The 14,660-nt window shown below is 41.4% G+C and overlaps 1 long non-coding RNA gene across 2 annotated transcripts in view; it reads right to left on the bottom strand.

Annotated features, from left to right (window-relative positions):
* Positions 1–6,491: 6,491 nt before the first annotated feature.
* The window catches only part of LOC137764915 (uncharacterized), a 50,842-nt gene continuing 42,673 nt past the window's right edge, over positions 6,492–14,660 (bottom strand). For both annotated transcript variants that reach the window (XR_011074083.1, XR_011074081.1), the window contains 2 exons: positions 8,914–8,977; positions 6,492–6,756 (listed from right to left, as the gene is read on the bottom strand). This is a non-coding gene — a long non-coding RNA (uncharacterized lncRNA). The remainder of the gene's footprint in view (positions 6,757–8,913; positions 8,978–14,660) is intronic.

The following is a 14,660-nucleotide window of genomic DNA, read 5'->3' as shown; positions in this document are numbered from 1 at the left end:
GAAACAAACACCCAGTCTTATATGATACATTAGTTGGTGATAAGTTAAACACGAGATCAGTCCCTTCCCTTCATGAAGAAAGGTAATTTGGTAATTTTTTAAAGTGTGTGCCTTATCAATCATTTAACTTTTAGTAAACTTTTGAGCCTGGGTTTCCACATATGAAGGTCCAAGAGGGAGGGGACATACGTATACATATAGCTGATTCACTTCACTGTACAGCAGAAACTAACACAACATTGTAAAGCAATTACACTCCAATAAAAAATTTTTTTTAAATGGAGATAACAATAATTATCTTGTGAGTTTGCTGTAATCAAATACATTAAGTGCCCAGCATAAAGACAGCCCCTTAGCAGGTACTTGATAAACAGAAGCCATCATTAGGTATAAGTTGCACAATTTTGGGATCTCGAATTTGAGACTAAGACAAAGGGGGTGGGTTTGATTTACAGGGAAGCTGTTTCCTACCCCAGGTTGGGTGTATCACCAATATGTCCCCAGACCTCAATAACCTGTTCCGACGACATCAGTCACATTTTCTTTACTGTCCTATCATACCTCCCACCCACAGGAATGGGGAGTCCATTCTTCTACTGGGTCGCCTTCCAGAAGGAATCCCAAGAAGCCTGTCAGGGTCTCTTGTCACCTACCCAGCAGCCCACACTTTGAACAGTCACCTTGCACTGCCCTGTAATTGGGTCCCAGGTGACTCTTCTCAGAGGCCACAGCTCGCACTAACCTCTCCAAAGCATGCCAAGTCCAGACCTAGCCTTGCAGAATATGCTGAATCTTTGGGTCTTTATCCTGAAAGCACTGAGGAAACTGAAAAGTTTTAAGAAGGGAATGACTTGGCCTCAGTTATACTGTGAAAAGAATCCTCAGGTTGCTGTGTAGAGAATGGGGATGAAGAGTCAAGAGAAGAAGCAGGGAGAGTGGTGACGTTGCTGCTGTAACCCGGGTGGGAAATAGCGGCTGCGGGGTCCGGAGGGCCGAGAGGAAAGGGAACCAGCACAGGTTTGAGATTTGGCTGTTTTGGAGGCAGAACGGAGAGTACTGCTGATGGATTTGATGTTGGAGTGGGAAGGAGTAGGGAAGTTGCCAGCGTGAACATGTGGGTGAATTTACATGGCTGTGCCATTTATTAAAAATGGGAAAAACCATGATGTTTAATAAAAACTTGACTAAGTGCTAAAGGAATCTCAAGTTGCGTGCTTGACATTGCAGGGACCAATGGGTACTTTTGGGGCTTACAGCTGGCCTAGAACAAACCTCAGGGTCCCAGGCTAGCCCCTGGAGACTTCTGCGTGGCCAGAACCAGCTCAAACTCACCTGCAAAATGTCCTCAGTTCCATCCCTAAGCCATCAGTCCCCTTGAAGCAAAGTAGTTTCTCTCTTCTATTCTGAGGCATGTTCATTTCCATCTCAGGATGGTTAAGGATGCGAAAAATCATCCCCCACAGAGGATGGCCTCAGCTACACTGCCCAGCTAAGGCAACCAGCAAAACGTCCCAGAGTACATTTTACAAAGTCTGGGCTCTCCACTTTGAAACTACAGCAAGTGGAGGACAGTCCAGGTTACAAATATTTCATGGCCAGAAAAAGTGTTCTGGAGCACAGTCCAGTTAAAAATGCCCATAATTCCCATTACAAAGCAGAACATTTCACATCTCACAAACTGTGGCATCTGTTTTCAGATGTGTGGAAACCTCACCACCTTCTCTAAGAATAAGAGCGAGGTACTTGCTTCACATTTTTGCAAATAAAGGGGCCATTTACACAAATAAAAAATAAAAGTAACTTCCAAGTATCAGTTGTTTGGATAAACAAGCTAACAGTCTCCAGTCAATGCCCTACCATGTGTACCTAAGGAAGCCTTTCTATGGGATTAACTTTTCACTCTCGTTCTTATTTAATAAATGCACTTGTCAGATAGCTGGGTCTTAATCAGAACTTTTGCTTTCCAGAGCAGCTGCTACCAATGACTGTGTTCAGAATGTATCTCTAAGACAGGGTGGGGATGGGTGCACATCCCTAGAGGAAAGATTTAAGTGTCCAAATAAGCGTCAGCACAACTCAAGTCCTCACCATCCTGGCTCCCTTTGCCTTGCTTCCTTCTCCTCTCTGACTTCAAGGTACCCGTTTATTTCCTTCTCTGAGGCAGGCACTCAGCTCCACGTTGCCAGCTTCTCTGGCCTCAGTAGCAGTAAATAATAATAATAGCTCACAATATCTGTTAAGCCCCTTCCGTACACTGGTAGGCAACGTGGTAAGCACTTTACAGGCATCGCCTTATACAACCTTGTATCAATTCCGGGAAACAGTAATATAGATCACTGTACTCATTTTATACACAGAAAGCACCAACCATGAAATGAAGCCCTTTGCCTGACGTGACACACTTCGCGTCAGAAGTCAGGTTTTTGTGACTTCAAGGCCCAAGCTCTTTCCTCTTTGCATTCAGCCGTTTCTTGTTGCTTTTCCTTGTTCCTCCTGGCCAGTGCTTCCGGTTACCAGCCTCTCCATTCAGCTAATTTCCTCACAACAGATTGATCTTGCCCCGTTCCCCAGTGCCCTGAGGGTTCCCTGGCAACCACCAGGCCTTGAGGTTCTCAGCTAACCCGTGCTTTGCAAGTGCTCTCTGCCGCCCTCACCCGGGAAGCCTTAACACGGATTAGCTCCTTGGTCAACACACATTTGCTAAGAGTAGCGTGACTTTTCCGTATACTTCTGTTTCTACGAATCAGATGTTTATGTATTACCGTTTAAATTAAAATAATAATGATAAATGTCAAGACCAGGATCTAAGAATATACTTAAGGCCTCAAAAATGGATTAAAGAGAATGTAAATTTAACTTGTAATTGGATACATGGATCCTCAAGAAAAGTTAATGGGAAGTAAGAATATTTCAAATTCAAAATCCTTTGATGCTTTTCCTAGAGGTAAGAAATTATAATTTTTAAAAGGACCGTATCTCTTTAACCTGCTTATACAGTAGTCCCCCCCTTATTTCCAGGGAAAACGTTTCAAGCCCCCCAGTGGATGCCTGAAACCCTATATTTTTTCATATACATGCATACCTATGATAAAGTTTAATTTGCAAATTAGACACAGTGAGAGATTAGCAACAACAACTAATAATAAAATAGAACAATTATAATAATATACTGTAATAAAAGTTAAGTGAACGTGGTCTCTCTCTCAAAATATCTTGTACAAACTTAATGCCTTTCCCAACTTAACTAAGCACTTACCATGAACTGTGGCGATAACTTTTGCAGTTTGAGGTGCAGCAGCAAAACCAGCACGAGTTTCTTTTTCCTTCTTCACAATTTCACAGAGAAGATTCCGTCTTACCACAGGCCTTAGCTACCTCAGCATACGGTATTATCCCTTTCCTCATTAAGTTGAGGACTTTCACCTTTTCACTTAAAGGAAGCACTTTACAGCTTCCCTTTCGCATAACTTAATTGCCAGCATCACTACTCTTGCGTTTTGGGGTCATTATTAAGTAAAATAAGGGTTACTTGAACCCAAGCACTGCAATACCCTGACAGTTAATCTGATAACCGAGAGGTTGACCCAATTACCAACAGGTGATACGCGGGCAAAGGAAGCGTCAAGTCCCGGGCAGGACATCGCGAGATTTAACCACTACTCAGAACATCGCGAGATTTCATTATGCTAGTCAGGATGGCCTGCAATTTAAAACTTACTAATTGTTCACTTATGGAATTTTCCTCTTACTATTTTCAGACCACAGTTGACTTTGAGTAACTGAACGCATAGGAAGCAAAACCGCGAATAAGAGAGGACGATTGTACATACGTCTGTTTATGAAACTTTGCCAAAGTGTTTCAGGAAAGCCAGTCTAAAGTGTAAATTTACTATTTTGAGAAGATCATTACTTCTTAAGCTTATTAGAAATAAGCCAGTGCGAGATTAGTAATTATCTTTCAGAATGCTAAATTACTTGTTTGATTCTGTTGCGTGCCAGGCATACAGTAGGTGTTCAGTCAGTGTTTGATGAATTATAAAGAGTACCTAAATAGCTTTTACAAATTCCGGAGAAGTGGAAAGGAATGTTGTTTGACTTGGGTTAACACTGGAAGTTTTCCTAAACACACAGTTGTTTGAAGGCTTTACTCAAGAAAATACTGTACTAGTACAATGAAGTAGTGGGTATCCTGTTTCCCCAAAGCTAATGACTTTCTCAAGCATTTGGCCTTCTTACCATATGATTAGCACCATTATTTCTAGGCCAATCAATAGACACAGTTCCAAGATTAAGAGCAATTTGGATCATTATTCTACTTTTCATCACATATTCATTATTTTCCGTTTGAATAAGACCTGTAATCAGTGTTACTTACCAATCTTTACGGTGAAACTTTAAACCACTGATTATTCCTGGCTTTGCAGGTATTAAATGCCATTTCAAATATCCTTTCAATAATTTTTTAGTAGCTAATGAAGTCCATTTTTCCAGATTTTTCAGTCCACTGAAGGCACATTGAACCCCCAAGAGTCTTTAAAAAGTATGTGTTGTTTAATTGGTGGCAGCTGTTCCTTAGAAAGTTACCTAAGTATATTAAAGTGTTTTCTTCCCTCTGTTTAACAGCTCTTTAAAAAAATCAGTTTAAGTTATCCTTGACATATATATGGAGTACATATAAAGGTCCCCTGAAGTTCTTTGATATTGAAAATTTCAAATATTATAACTCAAACATATGCAAGAAATTATAGGACAGTATCCTTTAATTTTGGATTTAATTACTAAAAATTTAAAAATATATATTCTTTTGGTACTCTGGATAGAGTTCTTAAAGAGAAGTTATTAATTTATTGTAGTTACTTCTAAAGCATGTACATTCTGTATTACTTGAACGCAACATTTTCCTGCTCTGTCCTTGAATTCTTTCCAAAAATCATTAAGTACTGGATACATACAGTAATAGCAGACACGCTTAAATGTCACTATTAATCCAGTTTATAACCTCTAACATTTTATGGGAGAAATTTCAAAATGAAACCCTTACACAGACATCTAACGTCCAAAATAACCAGAGCCAAATATAATGATTTTACAGTTGAAGGATAGCCAAGATGCACATTTTCTGAGTGTAGTTTCACTGCGAGTCTGCACGCAGATGAAATATGGCTTTTAAGAACATAATCTTCATGGAAAAGGTCTTTCCTGTCATAGCACTGGGCTGACTTTCAAGCCAAGGTCAAAGTCCTTTCTGCAGATCTATTTTTAGGTTTCCCATTTCTCACCAGGACATTCCGGGTTTTGAGTTAGTGCGACACAGACTGAATCGTGCTGTAGAAAGAGGAGGGAAGCCTCCTCTCTGCGGTTTTCCTGCTTCTGTCCGTAGACTCCCTGCTTCGTGCATCCCAGGGGTGGGTTGGCACCATCCAGCTGGCCGCCCCCTGTGGTCACCTTGCCCCATTAAGGAGGGTGGTCTCTGAGATGGCAAAGGCATACTCGGGGCTCTCCCTCCTTTTGTCTATTTTGGATTTTCTGAGACAGTGGCAACCTTATGTTACCATTATTAATCAAGAATTGTCTAGATCTTCAAACTGTAAACCTGAAGGAAAAAGTAGTAAGGTCAAAGTGATTTAAATTAGGTCGAGATGGAAGAGACCCGGAAACGAGAGCATGCTGATAGAAAATGTCGAATGTCATTCATTTATTTTTGAAACTGAATACAGAGCACATAGAAATCTGTAACAGAAAAATAAATCAATGCATTTCCGTTTCATATTATGGTCTTTCACTGACAGAGACAGAGGAATGAAGATGAAATCAGGAAGAAAGCCAAGCAAGCAACCTTGATGTGGGCAGAGTCTCCTAGGGGAAAATATCTAATGTAATAAGCATGTATTTTTTTTTCTAAAAAGGAATCACTTGGTTTTTAAAAGGAGTATTTTCTAAATTTGTTATAAGCAGTGCTTTGATTTTATAAAAAGTTTAGAAGCATATGCATCCATAAAATATTTTTTCCTTAGTTTTTAGTGAGGAAAGATTTAAATATTCGGTTCTGGAAGTTGGAGGATATTGCATCGTCTCCTTGCACCCCATAAAATTTTACTTTCATTGTGTAGCAGCCCCATCTGGTGGTTATTTGTAAACTTTCCACTAAAGATACGTTGCATTTTCACAGTTACGGGCATAAGTGGGATCCTCTCTTTTAATTTTCGCTGTAGGCTGGATGAAGTTAAGCAGGAAAGAAGAAAGAGCATGCATCAATTCAGTTTAAAAGGTCACAGGCTGGAGAGGGGAATACATGGAAGGGATTCACTAAATGCGGGTTGAATTAATGATGGGTGAAGGGAGAGTTGTGTTAAAAGCTGAGAGGGAGTGCGATAAGGTCCCTCATTAACCTGCAAAAGCATTTGCCCTTGTGCCTGTCTGCTTCATTAGACTGGGGAGGCTTTCTTATCCATCTCTGTATCCTTACCTCTTAACACAGAGCTTTGCAATGCCAGGCCCCTGCTCTGGGGAGAACTCTGATTTCATGTGGCTGAAACACAACTGGAACTAGCATCCGAAGAACAGGAAGGTAACCAAACAGCCAGAGGGACAGAAGAAGTGGTCAACTCAGGGGGAGCTGAAGCAAGGATTTGAATGCCAGCAGAACTCGTTTTCCATCCGGTGTGTCTGAGTATCCTTGCTTGTTGCCTCATTTTTTCCTCTGCTTCTTAACTGGCTCTTTGCTGCTTCCAGGCTCACATCGTCACAGCTCTCTAACTGCTGGCAACAGGCACTCAATAAATACTCGTTTTTTTTCCTGAGAAGGAGACGGGTGCTTACCTGTTGGTCTCCTAGGCACCTTTGTATTTGGACAAAAACAGCTTTAAGCAGCAGTCAAGGGAGCTGTGAAGGACGAACAGCAAAGGAGCACACGCACGGGAAGGAAAGTTTTGTACCGCTTGTTTGTATGGAAGGCAAGCCCAGGGTTTTTCTGGTTTTTTGTTAATAAATTTATTTTATTTATTTATTTTTGGCTGCGTTGGGTCTTCGTTGCTGCGCGTGGGCATTCTCTAGTTGTGGCGAGCGGGGCTACTCTCCCTTGCGGTGCGTGGGCTTCTCATTGCGGGGGCTTCTCTTGTTGCAGAGCACAGGCTCTAGAGCGCAGGCTCAGTAGTTGTGGCGCACGAGTTTAGTTGCTACGCGGCACGTGGGATCTTCCCGGACTAGGGCTCGAACCCGTGTCCCCCGCATTGGCAGGCGGATTCTTAACCACTGTGCCACCAGGGAAGCCCAAGCCTAGGGGTTTTATTTTATGTTGTTTACGTAGGAAAGTCACAGACGGGGGCTTCCCTAGAGACTGTCTTCTGTAACCACTGTGTGTTCCCAACAGTTCCCAGAGCTGTCTCTTACTCCCACAGCTGGCAGAAGTGTGCTTCTGCAGGGTCCCTGATGCAGAAGAACTGAGCTATTTCGGAATGAACAGCCCACCTACTGTTAAGTAATGTTCTGTCTCTGATGCAGGCTTTCCACAGCGGAATATGTGCTGTGCACTTGGTTGCAGCCTCTACTATGCATCTGCTCGTCAAGGCTGAACCGCAGCTCTGAGATCCAGCTCTGAACCAGCAAGTGGTCTCAGAAGACTGCTGGCATTAAGAGGCAGACTACGGCTGGAGACAGGTTGGGGTGACAGCTAGTCTACTAGGAGGGTCTGGTGGAATCAATTAGGAAAGTTAAGCAGGGGAGCCCATCAGCGGACGACTGTCTCTCCTAGAACCCCATGTAGCAATCTTCCCCAGAGTTATTCAAGCAGTGGTGGGCCCTGGAGCAGGAGCTTTGCTGCAGTATTAAGCTGGAAGGTAGTAAAGTTTAGTTATAGGCTTCCCAGAATCCAAGCTAAAGCCACAGTTTCCTGAACAGTTTTCCAACAGCACTCCATCTCCTATTAAAAGTACAGTTAATCTGGACCTTTTTTTCCCTTTAATGTCAGAAAAGAAATGTGTTTCTGATAATAAATGCTCCCTTTGCTGCACAGCTAAATTTCATTAGGACTGTGGTTGGCAAATTGCTGCCGCATAGTATAAAACTAAGCAATGAAACGTAAGACATGTGCCTTGTATAATTTGCTACAGGTGGATACAGCTATTCTCTATTATCAAAGCACAGAAGCAGCCCCCCAAGCAGGACCAGATCAAATTCTATCACACCTTCCACCTCGACACAACAAAACAACCAAACCATTGAGTTTCCTAGGGAAATTTGGTTTCCAGGTAACTGCTGGGTCACAAATTCTTTTGAAAATTATGCTTATATTCCAAAAGAATCCTTGGGTCATATGGTGATAGAGTATCTTGGAATGCTTAGCCAAGTTGATTTGTAGGAGGCAGAAAACCTGGGCTAGCAACAGTATGGATAATAAAATTACCCACATCACTATACCGTAGGGAATCTTCGGAGCATCGTTTAATTTATCTTGATTATGGTCATTAAAAAAAACTAACAATTTTTTTTCAAATGAGAGATCCCTTTTTAAAAATGTCAGTTGAGAAAAGATTTTTATCAGTCCTTTCCATTAAAACCCTCTCTTAGTGTCCCTGCTATTTACTGAGTACCTTGTAGGGATCTCTTAAGGCTCCAGCTGTGCAGAAGTTGATGGGAGATCTATGTAAGCAAAAAATATTCTTGTGAACTAGATAGTGCTGTGGAGTTCTACACTGTTTGTGTATTTCTGCCACTTCATTTTTTAAAACTGAGTTCGATAAACAAATGCTACAGGCCTAGGTCTCGATTACCCAGCCTATCCCCTCTTCCTGTGGAATTTGAACTTGAGATTAGCTCAGGCAACGTTGATGATTGCTAGCCTTCATCTCTAACCCTGGAGCGAGAGCAAGGATTTCTCAATAATTAAATGTTGAGATGGTCCCCTTCCCTCCTCACCTCACAAGCTCAATCAGGTGGTCGATGTTTCAGGCATCAGTCCAATCCTCTTCAATTTTTCACTCTGCACAAAAAAGGAGAGCCAAGGAGGAGTGACTAGACTTTGTAACTGCTCATTACGGGGACATTCATTACACTTTTTCATATGCAATATGTTAATAGTCCAAGATGTCATGGCAGAGGGTCCAGAACTAACCTACCATAATAAATAAGAGTAACGGCAATGGTACCAGTATACTCTATGACATAATGTGCTGCTGGCAAAGTGTGACATTTTGAATACACTTTATTCTTGAGGTATTTAAAAAACATAAAGGCAGTAATGAAATATGGAGCACAACATCAGTTGACACAGCAATTCCTGCCTCCCAAGACCCTGCTAAATAACCAGAGTTTAAATCTTCATCTCGAAATATACAGCTCTTCTATGATTTTAAGTGAGTTGTAAAACTTTTATGGAGTATGCCCTAACTTTATTTTTAAAATATTCTCCACTTTTATAGTAAAGGTGACCCAGAAGCACCTTGTGAATTATAGAATAACATATTTAAGCTATTAAATTCACCTCTCTAGACAATACATAAGCCTTCTTGGTACTCATATCTCTCCTGGATGGAAGGAGGAATACAGAAGAATCTAGAATGGACCATTTACCCAAAACATACTGATTTTAACTCCAGAAGTGACTGAATTGTACTTCAAATGGGCAAACTTAAATTTTCTGCCACCAAGTTGAAACAAGGATTCAAAAGCTAACACCACTTATTATAGAAACTTCGAGAAAGTCAAATATTTGTATACCTAAGTGTTGAAACTATGAAAAGTTCATACCCCCAACACCTGGTTTAGAGTTGTTGTTTTTGGACATACAAAAGCTGATTTAGGCCTGTGGGATGAGTTTGTTCCCACATAAGGAAAACTAATTTTAAGTCCAAAAACTAATTAAGATACTTAAGTGAGGACTTCCCTGGTGGCACAGTGGTTAAGAATCCGCCTGCCAATGCAGTGGAAACGGGTTCGATCCCTGGTCCGGGAAGATCCCACATGCTGCGGAGCAACTAAGCCCGTGTGCCACAACTACTGAGCCTGCACTCTAGAGCCCGCGAGCCACAACTACTGAGCCCGTGTGCCTAGAGCCCGTGCTCCGCAACAAGAGAAGCCACCGCAATGAGAAGCCCACGCACCGCAACGGAGAGTAGCTCTCGCTCGCCGCAACTAGAGAAAGCCCGTGCGCAGCAACAAAGGCCCAAAGCAGCCAAAAATGATTAATTAGTTAATTAATTTTAAAAAAAGGGATACTCAAATGCTCTTTATTTATTGCCAGTCTCATCACTGAGTTGTGGTTCTCCGATTATATCAAGCTCCTGTACATTTCTTAGTGAAGCACAATTTATTTTCTACCTTTGTTTCTTCTTTTTAAGCTTACATTCTTTGAAAATAGTTGTAGTCTACTAAATATACGTATATTTATATAAAGTACATACACATACAGTATGGCCTTCAGCTTAACACAATATGTGTAATCTTGTTTGGATATAATGGCAATAGTGTTTTAAAAATGAGAAAGTGATTCATCTATTTATTTCTTCTCTTTCCCACTGAAGTCACCTGCGATAACTATACTGTGTCATAACCAATGCAAGGTATTTAGTAAACAGTTTCGTTTATATGGTGCTATATGAAGCATTATCCAAAGGACACTAGTCTAAGTCACTGACTGAAAGTTCTGTGAACTCTCATGAAAAATCTACTCCCAAAAACATTTAGTAAGAACGCAACTGTTTACTGAATTCAGGGGTCTTGTTAAGACTTATACCCTCTGGGGACTTCCCTGGTGGTCCACTGACTAAGACTCCGCACTCCCAATTCAGGGGGCCCAGGTTCAATCCCGGGTCAGGGGACTAGATCCCGCATGCCGCAACTAAAAGATCCCATGTGCCACAACTAAGACCTGGCACAGCCAAACAAAATAAATAAATAAATATTGAAAAAAAGACTAATACCCTCTGTTTCAGTATTTATAGAGGGCAAGGCACGTGGCACTGTCTTTTTTTCTCAGTAGGACTCTGTGAGCATTAGCTTCCTTTCTATCTGTACTCAGTTGCTCCTCCCTTCTCTTTTCTCTCTTAACTCCCAGCCTCAGTTTCTTGTTAAGGGAAGAAGTCAAGGGGGGATGCAGCCAGATGAGTTTAGTGGCTGGAAAGCTGGAAGGTTTGGGTCTGGTTATTTTCCGTGTGGCTTCGGGGGAAGTGCGTTGCTTAGTCTCTCTGGCTGAAAAGCAGGTGGGCAGTGCAGACAGTTGCCCTTTATTTCAGGTAATGTTAGGTGAACAGGAAGTCTGTATTAGGTACAGTTTTAGTGGGAGGAACAAAGGAAGTCCTTTCCATTTTGTCAATAGACTCTTCCATTCCCATCATACTCACCAGAGGAGTAGGGGATAGAAGAAAATCAGAGAAGAGTGGCAAAGAGAAGGAAGAGGCAAGCAGGTGGGATTTACAAGGTGGCGGGGGAGAGCGAAAGAGGAAGAGAGGAGCAGGTGGAGAGGCGCCAGGATCCGGCGCTGGGAGGGAGCTGGGGGCTGGCAGCCCCGCAGGTGGGGCAGGAGGTAAGCCGCGGTTCGTGAGGACTGTAGGGGGATGCTCACAGGCCTCCCTCCGTGGCCACTTTAGGCCTCACCCCATCGTTCACAGGACTGCTCTAAGGTCTTCTGTCACAATTTGAAAATAGTCAAACCATCATTTTCCTTTAAAAAATTATTGAAAAAACTCTTCGACAGTGGCCTGTGCCAGATATTTCTCAACAATTTTAAATCCTCCCAAGTGGAAGGAAATCAAATCCTTTAAGACACATACACACACATACACACAGAAATTCTCTCTTACAAACAAAATTCATACTTTATTTTACAAATATCCCTGTAGTGTAATTATTTTTAAAACCATTTCGAAGGGCTAGCATTAAGGAGCTTTTTGGAGTGATGAATCTGTATCCTGAAGGTGGTTACACAAATCTATACATACATTAAAATTCATAGAGCTATATACCCAAAAAAGTCAATTTCACTGTATTATAATTTTTTAAAATAAAATAAAATACATTTTACTGCAATAAGAAAAAAAAAAAAAAAAGCCCAACTCCCTTGTAAGATCCAAGGTGTCTCTCCCCTCCTCCCCCGTAATTAGCATAAAGGCTAAGGTGGCTGTTTGGAAGAAAATAGATTTACTTGAAAGGTCCAGACTCTATTAAAACATTAATGCTCTCGGTTAAACAATACTTGTTAAACACTTGCTGTGGAATTCCCCAAAAGTCACTTTCCTTGAGGAACGGGTGTTTTGTTTTTCCTTCAGGGTGTTCAGACAGACTCAAATCCAGGAGGTCTGTGCTCTTCTTCTGACACTGCATCTCACTCTCCTTGAACTTCAGTGGTCCTCCTTTGCAAAGTGGGGGTCATTCCTTTTCTTTCCTCAGATGGGTTGGTATGAGGATCCCCTCAGGTGAGGTCCGGGGAGAGAGCTGTGTAAACCACCCCTGTGGATGACAAGTGTGGATATTATTGGGACCAGCTCTGTGTTCCCTCAAGTCCAAAGACTGGACGGCAGGCTCGAGGTGGCATCTCTGCTCCTTTGATGAAAAGGAGAAACAGAAACGGAGTTGGTCTTCTCTGAGTTCCCCAGAAGACTGTAAGTGTTGACACTCCCAGGCAAGCTCTAAACAGCCCCACTGCTGACACCCTGATATCCCAGGAAGAAGGGAGGACGCAGCAGGGAGTGACGTCCGGAGAGCTAGGGAAGCCCAGTGCACCAGGGATGAGAAGGACTCCTGGCACAGGGCTGAAGTTTGGATGGCACGCGCCAGAATTGTCTGTTCGCAATTGGCAACCTGGTGCCCCACCAAAGTTCCATGGTGTTGAGTGTAACCCTTGTGGGCAGAGATCATTGAGGCAGCATAAATAAGTGGGACAGCCTAGTATAAGAATTCCAAGATCCTCTTGGTTCGTTTCTGTTCTTCCAGCATTTGAAAAAGACATGATTACAGGGAGATATTTCACGACTCTTGAAAAAGCCTCAGTGCAGTGGAAAATGGAAACATATGCGCAGCCTCAGAGCAAGTAAAGAATGACATGAACGGTGGCCACTGATATAGGTAAAGGGGGCAGATGCTATTTGGTTATAGACTTGGGGTTCTTAACATTTATTGGGCCCCTTTGGAAGCCAGGTGAAGCCTCTGGATCCCATCTCAGGATGATGTTTTTTAATGAAATAAAATATGTAAGATTACAAAGGAAATTAATTATATCAAAATACAGGAATCCCATAGATCTAGGTTAAGAACTATTGTCCCTGTGCAGCAATAAGGGCCTCGTAGTGCCAAATATTTTGATTTTCTTAAAGAAGCCAAGTTCCAAATTTGTAAATGAAGCTTTCTGATTTTTAAGTGTCAACATTTTTTTTTTTTAAGCACTGAGCCAGTCTACCTAAGCACATGTCTGCTGGTCACCACTTTGAAACCTTCTTATAATATTAGAGATTGTAGGAAACTTTTTGTAAACAAGAAAGGGTGACGATCCCGTATGATTCAACAGATAAGACTGGGGACAGTGTCTTGACCAAACCAGGGATAGGCTAACAAATGGCCATTTGTCCAATGGAAGAGGATAAAACATGGTGGAGAGGATGTATGTATCCTATGTGCTTGGATTCAAGTTCATAGCAAGGTCAGTAATTATTTTCTTTCTTTTGTGATTTTAATTTTAGCATCTCAACTTTCCACTGTGATCTCCCACTGAGATATTTAGATAGATTTTTTTAAAAAGTTTGTTTTTGGGATTTAAGGTTTTTAATTTGCTTTTATCATTTCTTTCTACTAACTCTTAGTAGAAATGGATTTTTCACCCCAATGGAAAAGAGGGGAGAGCTGGTGTCATGCTATCAGCATAGAAAGGTAGTACATGGGTAGAAACCAAAGGAAAAACAAGGGTAAGGTCTCTTTCAGTAAAAATGTCTTACAATAATAATCTCTAAAAAGGATTTTTACCTGTTCTGGACATAATTGAAATAAGGTAAGAGCAGATCATTATCATTTCTTATAGTTAGAAAATATATTGATCTCCAAAGAGTCATGGGATCCATATACACTTACTTACAAAAAGATCCCCACATTCCAATAAATGGAAGCCACACCATAAGCCAGGAAGTTATTTTTTTCAAATGGAGTCAGTGAAGTATAAAGGAATGACCTTTCCTAGATCAGTGGCTTCTAAATTTTTTTGACCATCACGTGAATAGAAGTATATTTTGCATCATGATATATATAGGATATATATATTTATATATGGTATTATATATATATATATATATTCACATATTTATAAAGACAAAAGTCCCATGAAGCAGTACTTGCTCATAAAGACAAAAGTTCCATGAAAACAGTTTGCTCTTACTAAGAGATGTGTTTTCTAACTTTATTCTACTCTATTTCATTTTAAAATTTTGGTCTAAATCCACTAAACTTATGTCTCAACCCTCTAATGGCCTGTGACTTGCACTTTGACAAACAGTGTTATGATGTCACCATGTTTCTTCAACCCTAGGCACAGTCCACCACTCTCAGCTTCTCGCCAGAAACTGCAGGGCCCATCAAGTCTGGACCAGGTCCTTCTTTCTTCAACCAGGCTTGTTCAAAGAACAGGTGTGGAGGTTCCGTACTATAACCAGCCTCTATCCCCTTAATTCTTTAATTTCTTTTCT

This window comes from Eschrichtius robustus, chromosome 5, assembly GCF_028021215.1.
Source record: "Eschrichtius robustus isolate mEscRob2 chromosome 5, mEscRob2.pri, whole genome shotgun sequence".
NCBI lineage: Eukaryota > Metazoa > Chordata > Mammalia > Artiodactyla > Eschrichtiidae > Eschrichtius > Eschrichtius robustus.
This window is presented reverse-complemented; position numbering and strand designations above follow the sequence as displayed.